We start from the raw sequence: 21,584 nt of genomic DNA, 5'->3' as shown, positions 1-21,584 counted from the left end.
CTTGTGCTTACTCATCTGTAGTGAACAGTTTCACATGTTTTCCATGACATCAGATGAAATGCATGTGTTTACCCTGATTGCTGGGTGCTCTGCCCTGGCCCTGGGGTTGGCTGTGTGACCCCTCCTCACTTCCAGGCCCCGTGGACCCCCTTGGGTCATAACCACGATTGTCTGAGGTGGGAGCTGCACAGAGACTGCAGCCTATTAAGATCTAAAGAGATTTAATGTTACGAGACAAGCAAGAGAAGGAATTTAATTTAGTGATAAAAAAGTAATCAAATCTCAACTTGTGAACCAAGAGCTGCCACCCAAATGGCCGGTTGTTTCCGAATGTCCATGGGTGGCCCATCCTGAGTCAGTTGGTGTGAGGCTGGGGCATGACTCTCATCTGGGGGGATGGTGCCAGCTCTGGGCATGCCCTGGCCACCTGCGAGCGCCCAGCTTGGACTGCTTCTCTATTGTCCTTTCCGGCTGAGTCAGGTTCCGGGAAGTTTCATCTGCAGGCATTGTGGATCATCAATGCGGCGCCTTCCCATGCTTGGTTTCAGAACACGGGACTGTGGCTTTGTCTCCAGCGCTGTTGTCTGCCAGCAGCTGTGGCCCTTCCGGCAAGAGAAGGACTGATGGTAGTGGGCAGGGCAGACACTGGTCAGGGTCGCCTGCCAGGTCTCCTTGCTGGACGCTGGTCCCGTGGTTTGGACTGAACTGTGTCTCCCGCGGAAGACTGAACTTCTGTATCTGGGACTTGCATGCCCTCTTCATGCTCCTCTAGACCCACTTTGGGGAGTGTGTCCTGGTAGTGGGCAGCTGAAATCCTCACCTCACTGCCTTCTGCTAGGCCCAAGGTGGACACCCTCCTAAGTCACCTTTCTCCTCACTGGCTGGCCTTGACTCTACCAGGTCACCAGGTCCGAAGGTGTTCCCCAGTGACCCTGACTCATGGCTGCCCCGTGTGTGTCAGAGGGGGCCCCTGCCCATAGGGCTTGTGCCCAAAGCACCTCTGGATGGCCCCCAGCCCCCAGCCTTCTGTTTGCTGCTGAGAGCCCAACTGGTTGTGCTGTCCAGGGAGGCCCTGGAAGGGTGACCTCTTTCCAAGAGGGTGACCGCCCCCATGGCTGTATCTTACTCATGGACTGAGGTGAATGAAAAATAGTAAAGGAAACCAACCAGTACCAACCAACGGAGATTCATTTCCCCTGACAAGAGGGTGACCGCCCCCATGGCTGTATCTTACTCATGGACTGAGTTGAATGAAAAATAGTAAAGGAAACCAACCAGTACCAACCAACGGAGATTCATTTCCCCTGATGTCTTTACTTAAACCTGCAGAATGGCACATGAACCCACGTTGTCAAGACGCAGGACCAATGACTTCAAAATTCTTGGCATAAGAGGGGGCTTCAAAAAACATAATGGGATCTTTCCATGAACTTTGTGAAGTCCCCTTGCATTTTTTTTCCCCACCCCCACCTCTATTTTTTCTCTTTGGAGAAAAGGTAGCTTGTTGTTTTTAGTGGAAAAAAGGGAAATCTGCTTATTGCAAAGAATTTAATCCATACAGACAAGTACAAAGATAGCTTCTCACCAAGGACTAGTTCCCGTTAGCATTCAGGGACCTTCATTCAAACAGTGATGCGCAGAGAGAGAGAGAATCACGCCCGCAAAGACATGACCACGCCATGAAGCTGCAGCCAATCAGAGAGTCAAATTCTATTTACTTGAATTGAAGATGGTCAAAAGGAGCTTGAGAAGCCTTTGAAATGCAAATAGATGTTTCTTCCTCTCTGATCTATTATTTCTTGAAAGATTCGGCTCAATGTAGTTTTCAGCCAAGTTTACAAAGAACATTAGAAGCTTGCATCATCTTTCTAAAACACATGATTTAATTTTAGATATGCCTAGAAAGCCTGAAAAATGAGTGAGCTTATACTTTTGCCCCCCTCCTCTTACCATTTGTTGGCCACATCCTTGTTATTGTACAAAGTTCCCAGTTACAGCGCGGCTTCTTGGTGCAGTAATGACAACTCCGACGCTGGGCGTAGTGGATGGATAGGTCTTCAAATGGATTTGTTTTTTGCCATCAACACGATTACCCTGGCTCCTTTATTCTGAGACGTGACTCAACGCTGGCTTATTTACCAGGGAGTGTGCGTTTTCTTTCAGAGAGAGTTTGTCGGGGTTGCCCACTGATTCCCATGGAGAAACCTCACCTCTTGGATCAGCACTGGACTGCAAACCACAAGGTCAGCAGTTCAAGCTCATCAGCCACTCCTCAGAATCTATACAGGGTCGCTATGAGTCAGAACTGACTCGACGGCATTTTCCAACAATACCACCTTTACCCTGCGTAGTGTCTTGGCAGGCCTACCATCTGTGGGGTTCACAGCCCTTCAGTCCCAGCTTTCATGGGAAAACTGATCTGTTCTGTCAACTTTCACCCAATTCACAATAAAAAGCTTTAAAAAAATGTATTTCCCATACCCCAGGGTGAGTGAGTAGAGGGTGTCTCCCTGGTGTCCCCTCCTCAGCTGGCTGGGGTCGGATCTGTCTTGCTCAGGGAGTCTTCTGGCTTCTCCTAATTGCCCGTCTCCCCCCATGACTCACCTCCTGCTTAAGGGCAGCTTCCCATAGGGGACCTGTTATCTCCAGAGCTGAGGGATGACCTCCCGTTTATCAGAAAGGAGACTCATTTGATTTGAAATGATTTTCAGCCTGGAAGTTAGTAGATTCTAGGCAGTGTTAAATAAATTGCCCAGAAATAAAGAGGAACTTCTTGGTCTACAGCAAAGCTTAATCTGTCCCGACTGGGACATTCGCTGAGATCTGGTTCAGTGAACCAGTGAGGGTGCTGCAGAGGGACTGCAGGGCTTTTACGCTTTAAAAACATGGTGTCAAAATGTTTTTGGGGCAGGACACTTTATTTGTGGCATTTTTTATTGTCTCTTGTATTGTAACTTGTGCAGAAACAGAGTTACTTTTTCCTGGTGATTGCTGGTAATGTAACAGATTGTGCATAACCCAGGAGTCCCTGGTGGAGCACATGGTTAAGTGCTGGGTGACTAACCAGAAGAATATGTCTTCCAAATCCATGTAGTGGGACGCATAAGAAAGGCCTGGCGAGCCACTCCCCAAACTCGATCACACACAAGGTGCCGTGAGTCAGAGCACACTTGGTCACAACTAGTACTGGAGGTAGATAACCGAGAGAAGAACCATAAACATGAAGCTAAATGATACCCATAAGGCCGTGAGCCATGAAAATCACATGTTACACGGTGGCCGTGTTCCACTCTGCTTTCCTGTGAAGTTCGGCTCTGTGGGTTTACAGAATCAGAAACCTACAGAATAGCTACATGGTATTTTAAAACAGTCCTTTTAAGATTTAAGATTCCATTGCATTTTTCTTTTATTCAAAAAATTAAATATTTTTTTTCCTGTGATTTGAATGAAAAATTTCAAAGCAAATTGGTTTTCCGTTCAACAGTTCATGCACGTTTTGTTTTGTGATGTTGACCATAAGCCAACAATGTAACTCTCTCTTCCCACGTCCTCCTGTGTTCCGGTTCGTCCTCTTTCCCGATCACCCCTGGGCTATGCTGCCCATTTGATCTCCTGCGGTCAGCAGTTCTAAGGACTGTGCACCTCCCCGGGGGTCATGGTCTATCACTGATCCGCAGGACTGAGTTCAGTTTCAGACCTGAAGGATGTCTAAAGGCCATGGTGTTGGTGGTTCCAGTCTCTGTCTGACGAGTAAGCCTGCTCTTTTTTTACAATTTTGAGTTTTGTTCCACATTTTTTCCCACTTTACCCAGGATCTCCTTTTGTATCATCTTAGTTTTTCATGATAGGATTTAATGACTGATGAGTATTCCGTTGTTTGGATAGGCCACATTTATTTAGCTAGACCCCCCCATTTTTTTAGTGTATGAGTCATCTTGGACTAAGTTTACTGTAAGAAGAAACTACTACATGGATTATTTATCATTTGTGCTCTGGGCCTGTCACGAGGACTAGATGGGACACTGGCTGGACCAGACTGTTGATGGTGTGCTGGCCCTGGGGAACAACCGTGCCTCTCAATGTCTCCAGAAGCTTCTACTTGTTTCCTTGTCCCAAGCCTGCCACCAACAGGACACGGACACACAACCCTATGATGGTCAAGGTTGAGTGTCTGCTTGGCTGGGCCATGATTCTCAGCGATTTGGCAGTTAGGATGTTGTCAACCCTTGGAGAGATCTGAAATAATCTAACCACCTCCATGGTGAGATCTATGAGCACCTAGGCAGTGAAAGGGAATTTCTTCAGGATGTGGCTTGCTTCTATATATACAAATGTTCTGGCAAACTCCTGTTGCTTTTTGCTAGATCTTCATCCTGCATCTGCCTTTTCGTCTGACCTTGGGCTCCTTGGACTTGAGTCAGTGGCCTGCTATATTGTCTGAGAATCCTGGGGGTCGTTAGCCTCTGCAGTGTGGGAGTCAGCAGACTGCCATGTAACCTGCTGATCTCGAGTTCATCAACTCCATCTGACGCACAGACTTGAAATGTGACACCGTCCACAACCATGTGGGCCCTTTCCTAGTTAAATCTCTATATACAAGGGTACAGTCCTAGTGTGGCGCTGTGGGCTAATGAGTCAGACTGCAAAGTCAGTTTGAACCACAAGAGCGGCAGTTCAAGTTCACCAGCTGCTCCTTGGAAACACCATACAGGGTCGCTATGGGTCGGAAATGACTCGACAACACTTAAAAACAACAGCAACAAATAAACAACGGTATAGAGATGTCAACAAGTTCATGGGAAAATGACGTTGTCTTTTAATTCCCCTTTTCCATGAACTTTTGGAAGCCCCCTCACATATACCTACCTAAACTTCACTGATACTGCTCTCTAGAGAGCCCAGTCTAAGACAGATCCCCCTCACACAAAATCATGGCAGGAACCTGGGAAGAGTCACACAGCCCGCCACATTGGAAATGACACCGTGAAGACCGCTCACACATATGCCATTGCACCAACTCCTGCCATCAAAAGGCACAAGTATTTACAAAATATTGCCACTTGTCTTCCTGGAAAGTCATGTAGCCGAGGGGCCTTGTGTACTCCTGATTGGGGGTGTGGGTGGTGCTTTGTTGAGGCAAACCTGCTAATGAGCCTGGATGGGCTGGCTGCAATGTTAGGGGCAATAGTCCCCAAGGCCACCCTCAGGTGTGAGGGTTCAGTAGAGGAACTCACAGCTCACTGAGCATGGTTGCTACAGCAGAAGTGCAGAGTGACATCCACTAAGGGAATTGAAGGGTGCATCCCCTGGGAGGGGTTCAAGCGCAGAGCTTCCAGGCTCTGCCTATACAAGTTGTTCTTGGGCTACAATCAACGGAAACCCCAGACACCTAATACAAACTGGCAACTTACTGGTTTATATCTAAAAAGCCAGGGGTAGGTCTTGCTTCAGGAATGGCTTGATCCAGATGCTCAAATGTCATCACTGGGACCTAGCTTGTTTCCCCTGTGCCTGGGCTGCAGTTTTACATGGTTTTCTGCTTTGCAGGCACAATGGCTGCAGATGCCCTACTTCACATCCTCCCGGGGGTTAATTCAATGACAGTTGCCTTGAAAGTCCCAGAGTTTGGCCTGTGATGATACCACACCAGGCCCTGTGGTGAGGGTATGGCATGGATGGATGGATGGGCTGGGACCCCATCAGTTCTGTAGTGATATGATGACAGATTAGGGGTTAGAAGTCAGAGTTCAGGCCACCAACACTAAGGGAAGGCTTTTTCTCTCTCTGTTGTCTCCTTTCAGCATCTGTGGCCCGGCAGTCTTTGAAGATCTTCCCGTGGGTCTAGAAGTTTCTCAGCACAGGGATCTTGGACCCATGGACTCAGGTAGAAAACAGGTTGGGAAAGTCAGAGCTTAGTTAACGAAGCAGGGGGGAGGTGTTGAGCAGCTCACCCCCAGCCCCAGAGCAAGACCAACTGGAGGTCAGTCCTTGGCATGCGTATGTGAGGCCCTAGTGGTGGGGTCAGGGTCACTGGCCTGCTTCAGTGATGGTGCTGAAAGGATTCAGGGCAATGCACCCCAGCTCTGTGGGACCCTCTCTCATCCACCTAACCACCACCAGCTCAGGAGCAAACAGAGGTGTCCTGGGGCCGGGGTTGTGAGACTCAGCAGAGGAATGGAGCCCAAGTGGGGCAGGACGAACACAGTCTTGTTCCTCCTGGGGGCACCAGGCTGACCTGTGGAACAGTGTTGATGCTGCCCCCAGCTGGGCTCCTCTTCCACGTTCAGCTAGAAGCTGAGCCAGGAGAGTCATACTGACCCCAGGTCACCAGGCTCACAGTCCCTGCTCCACACCTGATACCCCCTTCCCACCGTCAGATGCTCATGGGTCGATCCCCAGGACTGGGCCCCCTCTGCCTTCAAGATCACTCGGCCGTGCCAGCTCTGGACTTGCTGCCTCAGGGCGGGGTTCTTCGAAATTGATGGCTTATGTTTTAATTGAATGTGGAAATGTGCTCCATCCAAGCGGCACTGTTATTATTTGGTGTTGAATTTCAAGTAAAATAAAAATTAGAATTCTCAGTGCTGGCTCGTCGGCAATCACAGGTCTGGTCTGTTTGCCACATAGTGAGGCCTGCGCTGCAGAACAGCCGTGCTAACGGCTCCGAGATGTAATTGTATTTATAATTAGAAACATAAATTAACTTCTTTTGTGGGGCTGGAGCTCCAAGCTGGGTTATGCATGTACTGTGTGCGTGTGTATGGGTGCACATGAGCGCTGTGTGCAGGCGGGAATGTGCATGATGTATTCTTGTGTGCACACATGCGTGCACATGTGAGTGTGCATATGTGCATGTCATGTTCATGGGTCTGCCTGTGTGTGCATGCATGTGCCCATGGGTTTGTGTGCAGAGCACAAGGGGGTGAGAGTCATACTCAGATAGATGCGGAGGGAAGGGGAGGGAGAGACGGAAGAGGTTCCCAGAGTCCGGAGACGGCCAGGGCGGTTCTCTGTGGTGGGGTGGGTGTTGAAAGTTCCGGCGGAGTGTCTCGCCAGGCCTGAGAGCAGTAGACCTCAGGAAACACTAGTGACTGGCAGAGCTGGGAAGACCTTTTGAATAAAGAGAGGCTATGCCAACCCTTAGCTCTCCTGCAAATGCAATTATGCTCACCTCTGCTCTTCCGACAAGCGTATCCACCCTCAGGCCGGGCAGGGCCTGCTGAGTAAACCTGGCACCGATGACGGCATCAGCAGCGCTTGTCTGAAAGGATTACACTTAGTCCAGGGCTAATTGCCGTCATGGAGAAGGGAAGCGATCATGTATTCACCTATTCACCTCGTAATTTACAGCAATGTCTTAGACAGACTTACCTTCTCCTCTACATACAGAAAGCTCCCAAACTCAACAAAGCGTGCAAGGGTCTGGGAATGTGGAGGTCGGGGGAGGGAAGGGCGTAGTGGATGAGGAAGGGCATGGCGGGTGGCTAAGGGCCCCTCTTCTATCTTCAACTCCAAGTGAACCTTCCTGCTGGATGTCCCAGGTGTCTTTGGCAGTCTAGCCTCCCAGCCTCCACCCCTGGCTAAGCCTCCGGGTGGCTTACATGCCTTCACCTGCAGCTTGTGGAACAGGTGTCTGCAGTAAGACAGGTGTCTAGGGTTTAGGCTCAGAGTCCTCTGTGCTGAGGGAAGAATCACCCGGGTGGCTTTCTTCAGCGCGGTAACGAGTCTCAGCCAGGGACAGCAGTACCATCGTTGGTGACTTCATCTGGGTTACTTGGTGTCCAGGGCTCCTTTAGGGGGAGGAAGTGGAGACATAGGCATTGAGTCTGGGGTCTTTATAGGAGGAGAGGAATCTCAGTAGGTGTGGAGGCTTTGTGGGAGGACATTGCCACTGGGCCTATTTTCAGGCAGAACCTCTGGGCCATGCTATCAGGAAAGGGCAGAGCTGGTTAGTGGAGGATCAGTGAACACGAGGGAACCCTCTGTGAGATGGCCTGATACAATGGTCACCATGATGAGCTCAAACATCGTGCTGCCCCTGGAGACAGCACATCAGGCAACGACTGGACCACAGCAGTCTTTTCAACAACACTGCAAAGACAACTTGTCTCTGGAAACTTGAGAGAGAAGATGGAGAGAAAGAACGTGATCAGCCAATGAGATAAAAATGTACCCAAGGTCAGAGCTGAGAAGAGGTAGGAAAGGAGGAGGAATAGAAACAGGAAACACTGGGAGGAAATGGGCTAAGTGATGTGTCCTTGTGGAGATTGCCATCAGTGAGCGGAAACAAAGTGTGTAGGAATTGTGGAAAACAAGGCAGCTGATTTGACCCTCCAGGGAGCCATGAGGGGTCAGACCTGGTCCTGCTCCCACACTGTGACCTCAGAAGACAAAATGGTCTTTATACGCTGTTGTCTACTGCTTCCGCTCTTTTGCCTCCTTTTTTGAATTTATTGTGATCAGACAACCATGTATTTTCCCCAGACGGCTACACCACTGTCCCCCCAGATGGCTGCATCAGGGTCTTCTGAGACGGCTGCATCGGGGTCTTCTGAGACGGCTGCATCGGGGTCTTCTGAGACGTCTGCATCGGGGTCTTCTGAGACGGCTACATCAGGGTCTTCTGAGATGTCTGGATCAGGGTCTTCTGAGACGGCTGCATCGGGGTCTTCTGAGATGTCTGGATCAGGGTCTTCTGAGACGGCTGCATCGGGGTCTTCTGAGATGTCTGGATCAGGGTCTTCTGAGACGGCTGCATTGGGGTCTTCTGAGATGTCTGCATCAGGGTCTTCTGAGACGGCTGCATCGGGGTCTTCTGAGATGTCTGTATCAGGGTCTTCTGAGACGGCTGCATCGGGGTCTTCTGAGACGGCTGCATCGGGGTCTTCTGTCCCCGGTGCTCTTCTTACAGTGTGTCCTTAACTCTCCTCCACCTTGAATGTAAGGCCTGTGCCACCTCTGTGTGCATCTGACTGATGCTCGGATGATGATGTAAGTGACACAAGTGTGACTTCATAAAAACGGATGTAGCTTCTGCCGGAATCTCACCAAGGTACCCAAGCAGAATGCTGTGAGGCTGCCCAGGCTGCCCATGGGAGACCTGCAGACAGGTTTGAACTCCAGCACCCATCTACCACCTGTGAGTGGGCCATCTGGATGTCCAGCTGACTCACGGGGAGCAGAGACAAGTTTGTGCAGCTGAATGTGAGCACAGTAAACAGTTTTGTTGCTGTGAGCCTGGTGCTTGGGGCAGGTTTGCTGCACGGCAACAGAAAGCTGATCGAGCCCCTCTCCCGCTGACGGATTTGGATTTGGCCTGAGTAAATGATACCAGGTGGCCCAAGGACAGCTCAGCTGGCACAGTGGGCACTAGGGTTCTGTTATGGCTTGAGTTGTGTTGCCCTCTGAGAATACGTGTCAACTTGGCCATTTTGTGATGTGATGTAATTATCCTATGTGTTGTAAATGCTAACCTCTTTGACATTAATGGGAGTCTTGGTGTGGCGCTGTGGGTTAACGCGTTGGACTGCAAGGGTTGGTGGCTCAAGCTCACCAGTCATTCCTCGGAAACCCTACACAGGGTCGCTGTGGATCAGAACCAACTTGACAACACGTCACAACAACAATGACATTAAGGAGGTGTGATTGAAGTAGTTATGTGACTGAGGCCAGATGCAATCTACAGGGTTAGCTTGTCTATTGAGCCAAGCTCTTGTGGGTTATAAAAGGGATTAAACAAGTGAGCGGAGATCCAAGGCACCTGCTACCACCAGGGAAGAGCCAGGAGTGGAGCAGAGTCTTTGGACCCAGGACTCTTGGGCTGGAAACCTCCTGGATGCAGGGGAAGATTGATGGTGAGACACAAGGAGACACACTGGGCTGGAGATACTGAAAGGGGATGAGAACTTTCCCTCAGAGCCTTCCCTAGAGCTGGAGCTTCCTGAACTATGGGAGACGTCTGTTAGAGCCACATTTCTAAGCCCAGGTGCATGACTGAATGCACAGCTGACGTCTTTCCTGTAACCCTTTGTTCCTGAGGCCATGAAGGTGTGCCTAGTTGTTGCCTGTGTTTGGAAGCAGAAGGGTCTTCTGTGTCCCCTCCCTAGACTCCAGGCTCCACGAAAGGACCCCACAGCCTGCTTCCTCTGTCCCCATTCTTTGGTCCAGTGTGGCCAGGGCAGGCCCTCGGACACAGAAAGTCTGTCCCATCCTGCAGATCCCTCCAGGTCCTGGCTCCCGCCCACCCTGTCCTTCCCGCTGTGTGTCCTTCACCAGTACCCCCTTCATGGCACCTGGAGCTCCTTGGCTGAACTGCACCTGAGAACACGTTCGTTAGGACAGGCACACCATCGTGTCGGCTTCATTAGGAGGGAGATGGAAACAATTAGACAGCTTTGTCCTGGAGGACATAAAGGGTGTCCTGTCTGATAGATCCTTCCCTGAAGCTGGGCTTCCCAGCTCCTCACATGGACAATGTGGGTTGAATGATAAATAATTGTATCCCCGGGCAGTGTGAAGACAAGCTAGAAGCTCCAGGAGGAGTAACACCCTGTTCTGACAGCCACTCCGCTTTGGGTGCAAAACATTGTCCTGGAACCAGCCCCCCAGAAGGGACCCACAGATCCAGTCTGTGTGGGTTTGCCTACCCTTTCTCACTGTGTCACTGAAGGAACGTTTCTGGAGACGCAGTGAAGGGACGAACAGTATTGGTCATCAGGGACCTTTTGCTCAAACAGCAAGGACAGACAGGAACCAAATAATCCCCCATGGCTCTCCGGCAGGTTCTCCTCCACCCAGGGGAACTTGGAAGAAAGGTCTGGAAATCTGCTTCTCGAAAATCACGCATGGACACAGTTCCACCCTGATGCACACAGGGCACCCAACTGCTTCTCTTGTTTGGCATGTCTATAAACACAGGTTGTTGTTGTTAAGTACCATGAAGTCGGTTCCGACTCATAGCGACCCTGCACAGGGTTTCCAAGGCTGCAGATCTTTACGGGAACAGAAAGCCTCATCTTTCTCCTGCAGAACGGCTGGTAGTTTCGGACTGCCGATCTTGAGGTTAGCAGCCTGATTCGTAACCACTTCGCTACCAGAGCTCCTTATAAATCTGGGTAGCTGCGATGAAAGACGGAATATGAGGCTGTGAAGAGAAGAGGAGAACAGAGATCCTGGCTTCCTGAGGAAGTGACGTATAAGCTGAGATCTGAACGCTGCTGGAAGGGAACAGGTAAGGGAGGAAAGGGAGAGGGAACTGGGCAGGTAAAATCTGAGTTGGAGTGGCTGCCCCTCCCCCCAGGAATCAAAGATGGGTGTGGGTGCCCAGTGAGGTCAGGCTCCTACAGACACGCACGAGGGCTTAGGTCTTCATCCTAACAGCAGTGGGACTATCGAGACTGCTGGTGGTCAGAAGCAAGCCAGGCCCTGGCCAGAGGTCCTGCAGGGCAGAGTGGCCGAGATGCAGGATGAAGAGAGTGCTGGCAACCTTCAGCTTTACTCCACCATTTGAGTTTATGTGCTAATATGGGCACACCCTGGACTTCCGGTGTGGACGGCTAACTGCACGGTAGGTGCTTCAAACACACCAGCTGCTCCTTGGAGACTGGATCCTGGATTGCTAAGACCGGTGTGGACGGCTAACCACACGGTAGGTGCTTCAAACACACCAGCTGCTCCTTGGAGACTGGATCCTGGATTGCTAAGACCGGTGTGGACGGCTAACCACACGGTAGGTGCTTCAAACACACCAGCTGCTCCTTGGAGACTGGATCCTGGATTGCTAAGAGTCAGAACTGACTCTACAGTAGTACTTAACAACAACAACAACAGGTATATCTCGGAGATGTTGCACGTTCATTTCTAGACCAATGCAGTCTGGCAAATATTGCAGTCAAGTGAGTCACATGAAGGTTGTGGTTATGAAAGTTATGTTTGCACATAACTTAAGATGTCCTGGTGGCAAAGGGGGTTAAGCACAAAGTCAGTGGTTCAAACCCACCAGCCACTTGCTGGGATAAAGATGAGGCTGATACTTCAAAAAGAGTTTGGTCTTGGACTATGGGGCCGTTCTACACTATGGTACAAGGTTGTGATGAGTCAGAACTGATCAGTAGCAGAGGGTTTTGGTGAGACAGTGAGTTAAGCATTGGGCTGTCAAACCAAAGGTCAGCAGTTTGAACCCACCAGCTGCTCCAAAGGAGGAAGGCAAGGCAGTCTGCTTCTGTAAAGATTTGTAGCCTTGGAAACCCTATGGGGCGAGTCTACTCTATCGTCCAGGGTTGCTGTGAGTCGGAGTGGACTAAACAGCATTGGGTTTTGGTTTGGGTCATGTATCAAGAGTGCAATTGCGTGATGACAAAGTCTGAAATATTGTGAGAATGACCAAAATGGAACATGGGGAGCAAGAAGTGAACGCACACTGTCGGAGAAATGGTGCAGAGTGATGTGCACAGAGCCGGGTTTGTCTATGGACCTGTTCTCTTTTCATTCAGCAAGTTCAGATTGAATGGCGCTGTGGCATAAAGCGAGGAACTACAAGGTCAGCAATTCAAACTTACCGAAAGCTCCTTGGAAACCGTATTCAGGGTCGCTACTCGATGGCACTTAACACCCACCACCACCAAGAAAGGAATCCCGTGGGCACTGTGGGTTAGCCGTTGGGCTGCTAAACGTAAGGTCGTCAGTTCAAACTTTCCAGCTTATTGGAGAGAGAAGCATGAAGCAGTGTGTTCTGTAAAGGTTTACCGCCTCAGAAACCCTGAGGAGCAGTTCTACCCTCTCCGGCAGAGCTGCCAGCCGTCAGAACCGACTGCATGGCAGTGGCTGCCAGGGGTGGGTGGGCACCGCCAAGAACTCTGACTTGTATTTGCGAAGAACAGAGCTCAGCTTCCAGCCTTGCCTCCGGCTTGGAGTTGAGGCCCCCACACTTGGCACCAACTCAACCACACTGGGCGAACCTTTCTGCAACCATTTTTCTGCATGACAACAGTATGGTCTGGCCCTGCCCTCGCCCTAGTCCATCTTGTCCACTGCCTCTGGTCTCAGAAGCCCAGGAGCTGTGGCCTTGCAGGGCTGAGACAGACACTGGGGAACTTCCAGTGGGTTCTGTGGCCTGGCAGTGTTCTCTGGGCACCTGAGTCTCTCCAAGCAGCCTGGCACCTGCTGCCTTATGTGCACCAACACAGCCTCCTCACTGGCACCTGTCTGGCATCCGTCCTACCTTTGGGAGTCCTTCTGGGTTGGGAGGAGGCCTTGGCAAACCCTTTTTTCCTTATGGGCTGTGTTTTTTTGAAGGACGGAAGCAAGCTGTTATGTGTCAGTGGAACATATGAGAGGGAGCATGTATTTTCCACACACAGTCGCTCCCAAGCTCAGACTTTGGGAATGCAAAGTTTCTGAAAGTAAACACCGGCAGCTCCGAGTTGGAGCGTGCCAGATGGTAGGCCTGAGATAGTGGCGCCAGCTCCTTCGGAAGCTGGAACATCCTCCGCGATGCGCAGGCGGCAGTGAGTCACCTCTGATTGCTGGGGCCGGAAGTCCCTCCTTCCCAGCTCCCAGCCTCTTAGTAGATCCTCTCCCCGGGCTTCAATGTGGGCTCAGGACAAGGAGGCAGAGGGCATTCCTCCAAGGACAGAGACCACAGAGAGGTCTGGAGGAGGTTCCACCAGGAAGACAAGGAACTGTGGGCACAAACCAGGGTCTGAAATTCCACCGTGAGAGGGGCCGTTCCCTCCGAGAGTCGGACACAGGAATCTGAGAATGTAGGTCAGGCCCTTTCTCCAGAGTATCAGTTACACCAGGAGGACTTGGGGTTCTGGGTGTGGGTTATAGAAACTCGGTGAGGAGGAGTGTAGAGCTTCACCCACCTGGGGCATTCTGTGTACAGAGGGAGGGGCTGGAGGACACCTAAGAACCCAGTTAGCTTTAGCTGTGAGTTCTGTAAGACTCTATCTAACTCTCCATGATGTAAGACTGTTTTAGGTACCCTTGAGTCGGCTGTAATTCATAGCCACTTCCATGCACAGCAGAAGGAAACACTGCCTGGTCCTGGGCCAACCTCACACTCGCTGCTACGTTTGAGCGCATTGTTGTAGTGCCTGTGTCAGGCCATCTTGTTGGGGGTCTTCCTCTCTTTAGGTGACCCTCCACTTTACGAAGCATGATGTCCTTCTCCAAGGACTTGTCACTCCTGATCACATGTCCTATGAGAGACAAAGTCTTGCTATTCTTGCTTCTAAGGAGCATTCTGGCTATACTTCTTCCGAGACAGATTTGTTCATTCTTCTGGCAGTCCATGGCATATTGAGTATTCTTCACCAACACCACAGTTCAAAGGCATCGGTGTAGGACTGAGGACATGAATTATGATGGATGCTTGTTTCTATCAAGCCGCATTAGCATTGCTATTGTCACTGGGGGTAACCCCACGGCACAGGTGGTGATGGGATGACATCACCTAGGCTGGTTTGGGGTCTTTCTTGCCCTAAACTGCATATTCGAGGTCACATTTCAGGTCTCAACATACTGAAATATCTTCAGGTAAACCTGAAGTTTTATCACAAAGAGGGTAAGACTTCACCCTGGTGGCCCAATTTTCAGCTGAGCAGTAGATCAGTATATATGGGAGGCAACAGCACTGGTGAGGTGTGCTCACCATGGAATGGTCCATCCTTTAAAATCAAAAGGGCAACATTTACCTAAGGACAAAGTTGAGAAGGGATGGGAATGTGGGTGGAATGGAAGTAAGAATCGCAGGGAGGAGGTGGGATCACTGTTGTTGCATGGAGGGGATTGTAATCATTGAAGTGAAACAAATGGGAGGGTTGGTTCAATGTAAAACTGATGATCTTGTCTGCAAACATGCCCTTAATTCGCAATAAAAAGTTTAATACAAAACGGGGGAAATGTGGAAGAGCATTTCAGATTCTCACGGACTCTAGTCTTTTTGGAACCAGTGAGGCTGGACACTGGGGGGATTTGCAGTTCTGTTGTCCTGGCCATGTATTCTGGGCATCTGAGCCTCTCCAAGTGGCCCGGCACCTGCTATCTCGTGTGTGCCAACACAAAGCCTTGTGTTGTAAAGGGCAGCTAGGGACCTTGAAACTGTTGGCCTGAGACAATCTTTGTACCTTAACCCTTAAACCAAAAGTCTCCCTTGAAGTCTTCTTTAAACCAGCTAGGACCCATTGAACACAGGCTGTCATATAGCAACCATACAGGGAAAAGGAGAACTGCCCAGTAGGGCTTTCAAAGCTGTAGTCTGCCACATTTTTCTCTTATCAAGCAGCTGGTAGTTTCAAACCCCCAACATTTTGGCTAGCAGATGAATGCTTAACCACTGTATTACCTGGCTTGCTAACCCAGACAGTTGTCTAGCTTAATTAGTAAAGGATGCCTGCCTTTGAATAACTATCTATAGGGGATAAAATTGACAACAGTTGTAAACGTTACGGAGCTTCGGGGACAATGAGTTGATGTTAATTGGGAGGAACAGTTCTGAATGTTGTTGTTGTTAAGTGCCGTCGGGTCGGTTCCGACCCATAGCGACCCTGTATAGGGTTTCCAAGGAGGGGAACAATTATTAATCAATATTAATCAGGAGGAACAGTCCTGAATAGGAGGGTGAAAAATGGTTGAGCATTTTGAAGAAAGGAACCCGTGTCATTGAACTGTACATGTAGAAATGGTTGAGTTGGTGAATATTCTGTGCAAAGTAAATTATTTAAAAAAACAAGAGGGTGAGACTTCGTACTTTGATGATTTTCATGACCCACAAAATTGCGACTGTTCTGTTGGAAATCCACAGGGTTTCTGATGGCCAGTTTGTGGAAGAAAATTTGTTTCTGTTTAGTAAGCTCCTGTCCACCGCAGGTGACCCTGCACCACACAAGTCACCGCAGTAGGACAAATCGACAGATGGGTGGTGGGCAAACCCTAGAGTTGGGTTTTCTGTCATTTGCCATAGAAAAAAAATCCAGACTGACTGATCCCCAAATATTGACATGTAGTATTATGCTAGCTGCTGGAACAGATACAATTCCAAAATTTCAGTGGCTTAATAATATTTGTTTTTTTGTATTAAAAGCCTCAAAGCATAATCCAGTGTATGTCATCAGTGGGGTGGTTGACGGGGGTATGGGGCTGTACCCCAATTTGAAGTAGACATTTAGTGACGGAGGCCCCTCGTGCTTTTTTGTGGGCGCTTTCTTTTGACAGTAAAGTTGAAGTGTGAAGGTGAGCCTATTACTTCTGCCCACACAGCATTGGCCAGAGTCAGGTCACATGGCCACGTCCAGGCGCAAGGGAGTCTGGGAAATGTAGTCCAACTGTGTCCAGCGGGAAAGGCTGGGGAGAGTCCGTGGCTACCCATCTCTGTTGTTGAAAGTGCTGATCTTGCGGCCTTGCTTTGTGTCCAGTGCAGACTCTAGTACTCAGAGACTTTACCTTCTGTAGCACCCTCTTCCCACGTCCTATCTCCACCCTGGGTATGAGACACACTTCACACTTCTCGCTCCTTTCCTGATGCTTCGCCCTTCCCCCCAGGCGAGCAGCCTTCACAAACATCAGGGGAATGTCTTTCCTGATGATAAGCTAATAGATCAAGTATCTCTACACAGAGCAGCCGGGCGCCTCCCTCAGCTTTATCTGTGCAGGGAGAGCGACGTGAAGCTGAGCTCTAAGTCCTTCCGAGCCACTCTGCCCCCTGAGAACAACGCAGGATTACAGTTTTAATCATTGCTTATCGAGCAGAGCTGCAGACCCTGAGCACGGACGGGTGTCAGGGGAAGCCAGATGTAAAAGCCAATTTCCAGCAATCTTCTCCCTTTCTGCAGGCTTGTCTGGAAACAACACAGGAGACCCCAAGTGGCGCCAGAGCCCTCCCTCAGGACTGGGGTCTTCTCACGGTTCCTTTTTTCTCCCCGCGTGTTCTGCCCTCCCTCCCTCCCTCTTCCTCGGCTCTTTGGGGGAAAGGCAGATTAGGAAGCATTTGGACCCACGGTCCTGGAAATGCGGGTCTCAGGATATTGGCAGGAAGAGAGGAGATTGAAATTCATCCACTGAGAAACGGCTTCCTTGTGAAGAAGCATATGGTACTTGTTCAGTCAATATGCTCTGCTCCCCCCGGTGTTCCCTCCTGCCAGGAAACTCTGAGCTGAGTGCTACAAGCTGGGTCCCACAGGGCCGCCAGGTCTCTGCCATCGTATTTCAGGGAAGGAGGGTGTCCCCTGGCACCTGGCCTGGGGACAGTGAAGGCCAGCTTGGGGCCCAGAGGGGATGTTGGCTTGTGCTGTAGTGGGAACAGCGCTCTGCAGAGGCTGGCCTTTTATTGTGTAGTGTTGAGGGAGGCCAGGGGCCCTGGTGGTAGTCAGTGCTGGGCTATTAACTGAAAGGTCGGCAGTTCAAGGCCACCAGTGGCTCTGAGGGAGAAAAGTGTGACAATATTCTGTAAAGATTTAGTCTTGAAAACCCTATGGGAGCGGTTCTCTGTCCTATAGTCACTGTATGACGAAATCACTTGGATGACAATGGGTTAATCTATGTATATGTGTCTGTCCTATCTATCTATCTATCTATCTATCTATCTATCTATCTATCTATCATCTATCTAGGGAGCTCTGGAGCCCTGGTGTGGTGCTCTAAGATAAACACTGGACCACAAAGTCAGTTTGAACTGCAAGGTCAGCAGTCCAAACTCACTAGCCACTCCTCGGAAACCCTAGACAGGGTGGCTATGAGTTGGAACCTGCTTGATAACATTTAACAACGACAACAAAGGAGCCCTGGCATGACACTGTAGGATTAGCACTGGACTGGCAACCACAAGGTTGGCAGTTCAAACCTACCAGCCACTCTTTGGAAATCGAAGCCAACTCAATGACACTTCACAACATCTATCTAAGGAAACATGGCGGCACAATTAAGTGGTTGGCAGGTAACCAATCAAAATGTTGGCAGTTTGAACCTACCCCCCAATCTGAGAGAGAGCGATGTGTCTGTCTGCCTTCACAAAGATTTATAACTCTGGAAACCCTGTGGGTGGTTCTGCTTTGTCCTATAGGGTCACTATGGCGGTCCGTCTGTCTAGCTATGTACCTAAGGTGCCCTGGTGGCGCAGACAGTTAAGTGCCTGGTTGCTAACAGAAAGACCGTTGGTTTGCGTTCACCAGCTGCGCTACTACAGAACAAGGAGACAATCTGTTTTCACAAAGATTTACAGCCTTGGAAACCCTCTGGGGCAGTCCTCGGCCCTCCAGGGTCCCTGTGAGTTGAAATCTACTTGAGACCATGGGTTTGGTTTAGGAAAACCTTTCAAGGCCTCTCCCAGGACAACAGCCTCCGGGTAGGCGAGCTAGTTTCTCCACACCCATCTCTATGCCTTGTCCAAGATCTGGTGAGGTCTGAGTCAGGCCTGCGGGAGGCCCAGGAATCCAGAGGGGACTCCAGCTCTCCCTGGCTGGTGGGGAGTCCCTGTTTGCCCTGCTGGGCAGAGTGGTCGATACTCAAATTAAAACGGTGCTTGTTTGGGGAAAAAAATGAGTTCCACAGGAGCGCTGTAATTGGAGCCTGTGGAATATTTACACTTACGGAGAATTCATGAAAGCTTTGCTGCTGAGTTTAGGGAAAAAGCGGGGGAATTTCATCAGGAAGTGACGCATTCTGAGCCCCCTTCTCAGACTCTCAGGGATGACTAGGAGACGTGCCCAGTGCAGGGTCACGGCAGTCCTGGGACAGACTGGGACAGGCAGAGGTGGCTGTCAACAGGACCAGAGCTGGTCTTGAGTACTGATGTCCTTGTTGAGTTACTGCCATCGAGTCTGGTGGACTTTGGAGACCAGGCACCGCAGAGTAAAACTTCCCCATCCTTACGGTCGCTGTTGGATTGGACCATTGCAATTCAGGATTTTCCCGGCTGGTGTTTGGAAGCAGGTTGCCAATCCTTTATACCTAGTCTGGCAGTTCTGCTGAAACCTGTCTGCCACTGGTGACTGTGCTGATGTGTGAAACCCCGGTGGTGTTGCTTCCAGCATCTCAGCCGTACGAAGGTACACGGCTCCGTGTCTTCCTAACGAATCCGCTTCCCACTCAGGTTTCTCTGGTGGATGGATTCATGGGTTCCTGCTCGCCACGCCCTTCGCCCGGCACTCTTTGGTGGTTCCCTCACTTCTGACACCTAGACTTGCTCTGGCCAGGGAACAGGAGTAGCCACCAGCCTTTCTGGTCTTCCCTCGCTCTCCTGTGTTCATCTTGAGCACACGCCAGGGCTAGCCTGCTGGAGAAAAGCTGAGGCCGCCAAACACCAGAGGGCAGGCCCACTCAAGACCCCAGAGCCACCTGTCTGTCCCACTACTGACCTCAGGTGACCGGCAAGTTCTGTCAAGTCCCGAGGAACTGACCGGCTGACCCGTGACTACAGGTATAGCCCATTCGATTGCACTTTGCTCTGGTGCGTGTTGCAGATGTTGCATTTTTGAAACACATGGAAGGTGTGTGGCAATGTTGCGTTGAGTAAGTCTGTGGCTCCATTTCCCCAGCAGTGTGTGTGCACTGCAGGTCTGTGTCCCAGTGTGGGCATTCTCCCAACCTCTCGGTTTCCCATTACGTTGTCACACACTCCATAGACAATAGTAACTAGCGTGTCAGCATCACTTTTTGATGAGTTGAGAAAACAAAAAGTGTGGGTGATTGGCTTTGTGGTGATGGTCTGGAATGGAACCACCAATATCTCCGGGCTATACCTGTAAACGTGTGCTTACAGTGTGTTTCTGAAGTTGTGTGGTTGTTTGTTACGGAGTGTAATCGTGGCTGCAGACACTGGGTCCAGAATCCGACACACCAAGGCTGGTACCTCCCATTGTAATCAGATGGGAGGGAAGAGATACCACACCCCCATAAGGACAGATGAGAACCCCCAACTGAACACTCCCTGTCCTGAATCCAGACCCCTGAAAGCAGCATCCCCACCTCTGGGGGTACAGGCTCTTCTCAAACCTTTGTCAGGTGTTTGTGCTTCGAAGGTTAGAGTTTCCAAGACGCAGACAAGCAAATCCTAGCAAGCAATTTCCTCGGATAAAGTAGTTAAGAAAATTATATGTAGTACTGAAATTATATAACTGTTATTACAGCTTGCTTAAAAATTATTTAGATTTAATTGATCAATTAGATGAAATTATATAGTAGTGAGAGTTGGCAAAGGCCCAGGGCGGAGCTACAGAACTCAGAGAGCCCACATTCTGCACCCAGAAGCTTTGCCTGCCTCGCGGATTGGATTGTTCAATGAGGTTGTTGCAGGTTATCTTAGGTGGTGGGTTTAAATCTGTGTACTAGGCGATGGCTTTGTGATTGAGAGGTCTGGTGTCCCAGAATGAACACACCGTGATGACATTCACTCTGTGTGTGCCCAGGCAGCCCCCGTAGCACAGATATTGCTGTTGGTAAGGACTCCTAGCAACCCTGCTTAGGGTTTCCGAGGCTGTAAATCTTTATGAGAGCAGAATGCCTCACCTTTCTCCTGCAGAACAGCTGGTAGTTTCAAACTTCTGACCCTGTGGTTAGCAGTCCGACTAGTAACCACTTGTTGTTGTTGTTAAGTGCCATTTGAGTCAGTGCTGACCCATAGCGACTGTGTATAGGGTTTCCAAGGAGCAGCTGGTGAGCTTGAACTGCCGACGTTGCAGTTCAAACAGCTTTGCAGTGTGGTGCATTAGCCCACAGCACCACACACACCAGGACTCCTAGTAACCACTACGCTATGCTAAATATAGAAGTCCTCAGCAGACCACTTATTCAGAGGCATGTTGCTTGCTTCTAAGTTGTGTTCAACAACAGAAAGCAGTTGCTTACTGAGTCGATTCAACTCATGGTGCCCCCACGTGTTAGGGTAGAACTGTGCGCCAAGGGGTTGTAAAAGGCTGTGTTTTGGGATGTCGGCGGTCAGACGTTTCTACTGAGATGCCTCAAGCCTTCTCATTAGCAGCCATGAGTGACAAGTGTGTGCACCACGCAACCATCCTCAACAGTCTCCAAAGGCTGGAACCAACACTGGCATGCAACCTGGTTCCAACTACTGTTGTTGGCGGGATCATGGACACGAACATGTGGGTCACATGCTCTGTGCCCCGTGGGTACCCAGTGTGAGGGTGCATTCAGACACACCATCTTGGTCAAAGCAAACTCCATTAGGCTCCAATGGAAGACACGTGTGTTTTCTGCTACAAGTGTAGAAGAGCATCAGTGTTCCTTCCCTCAGCATGAGTTCACGGAGCTGAAAGGGTGTCGTTGATGTACCGTGGTCTCTTGGCCCAGGATCATTCCGGTTCCCACAACATGTCTCATTTCTTGTCCCTCGCTCTTTCTCCTCTGTTAACTGGCGAGTGGTGGAAGTTTTGTTAAAGCTAGCTGCCCCTCATCTCAGAAGCAGAGGGGGTATCTCAGTACCATCAGAGAAGATCCGGGAGGGGAGTGTGTCCTTTGGGCCCTGAGGTCTCTGTTCACCAGCAGCAGCAGAACCAGGAGCCAGGGCACAAGACAGAATGGTGAGCTGCTCAGCCCATGGGGCAAGTAAAGCTGAGTGCCTTTGGTCAGGA

Source organism: Chrysochloris asiatica, unplaced genomic scaffold, assembly GCF_000296735.1.
Source record: "Chrysochloris asiatica unplaced genomic scaffold, ChrAsi1.0 scaffold00261, whole genome shotgun sequence".
NCBI classification, from domain to species: Eukaryota; Metazoa; Chordata; class Mammalia; order Afrosoricida; family Chrysochloridae; genus Chrysochloris; species Chrysochloris asiatica.
This window is presented reverse-complemented; position numbering follows the sequence as displayed.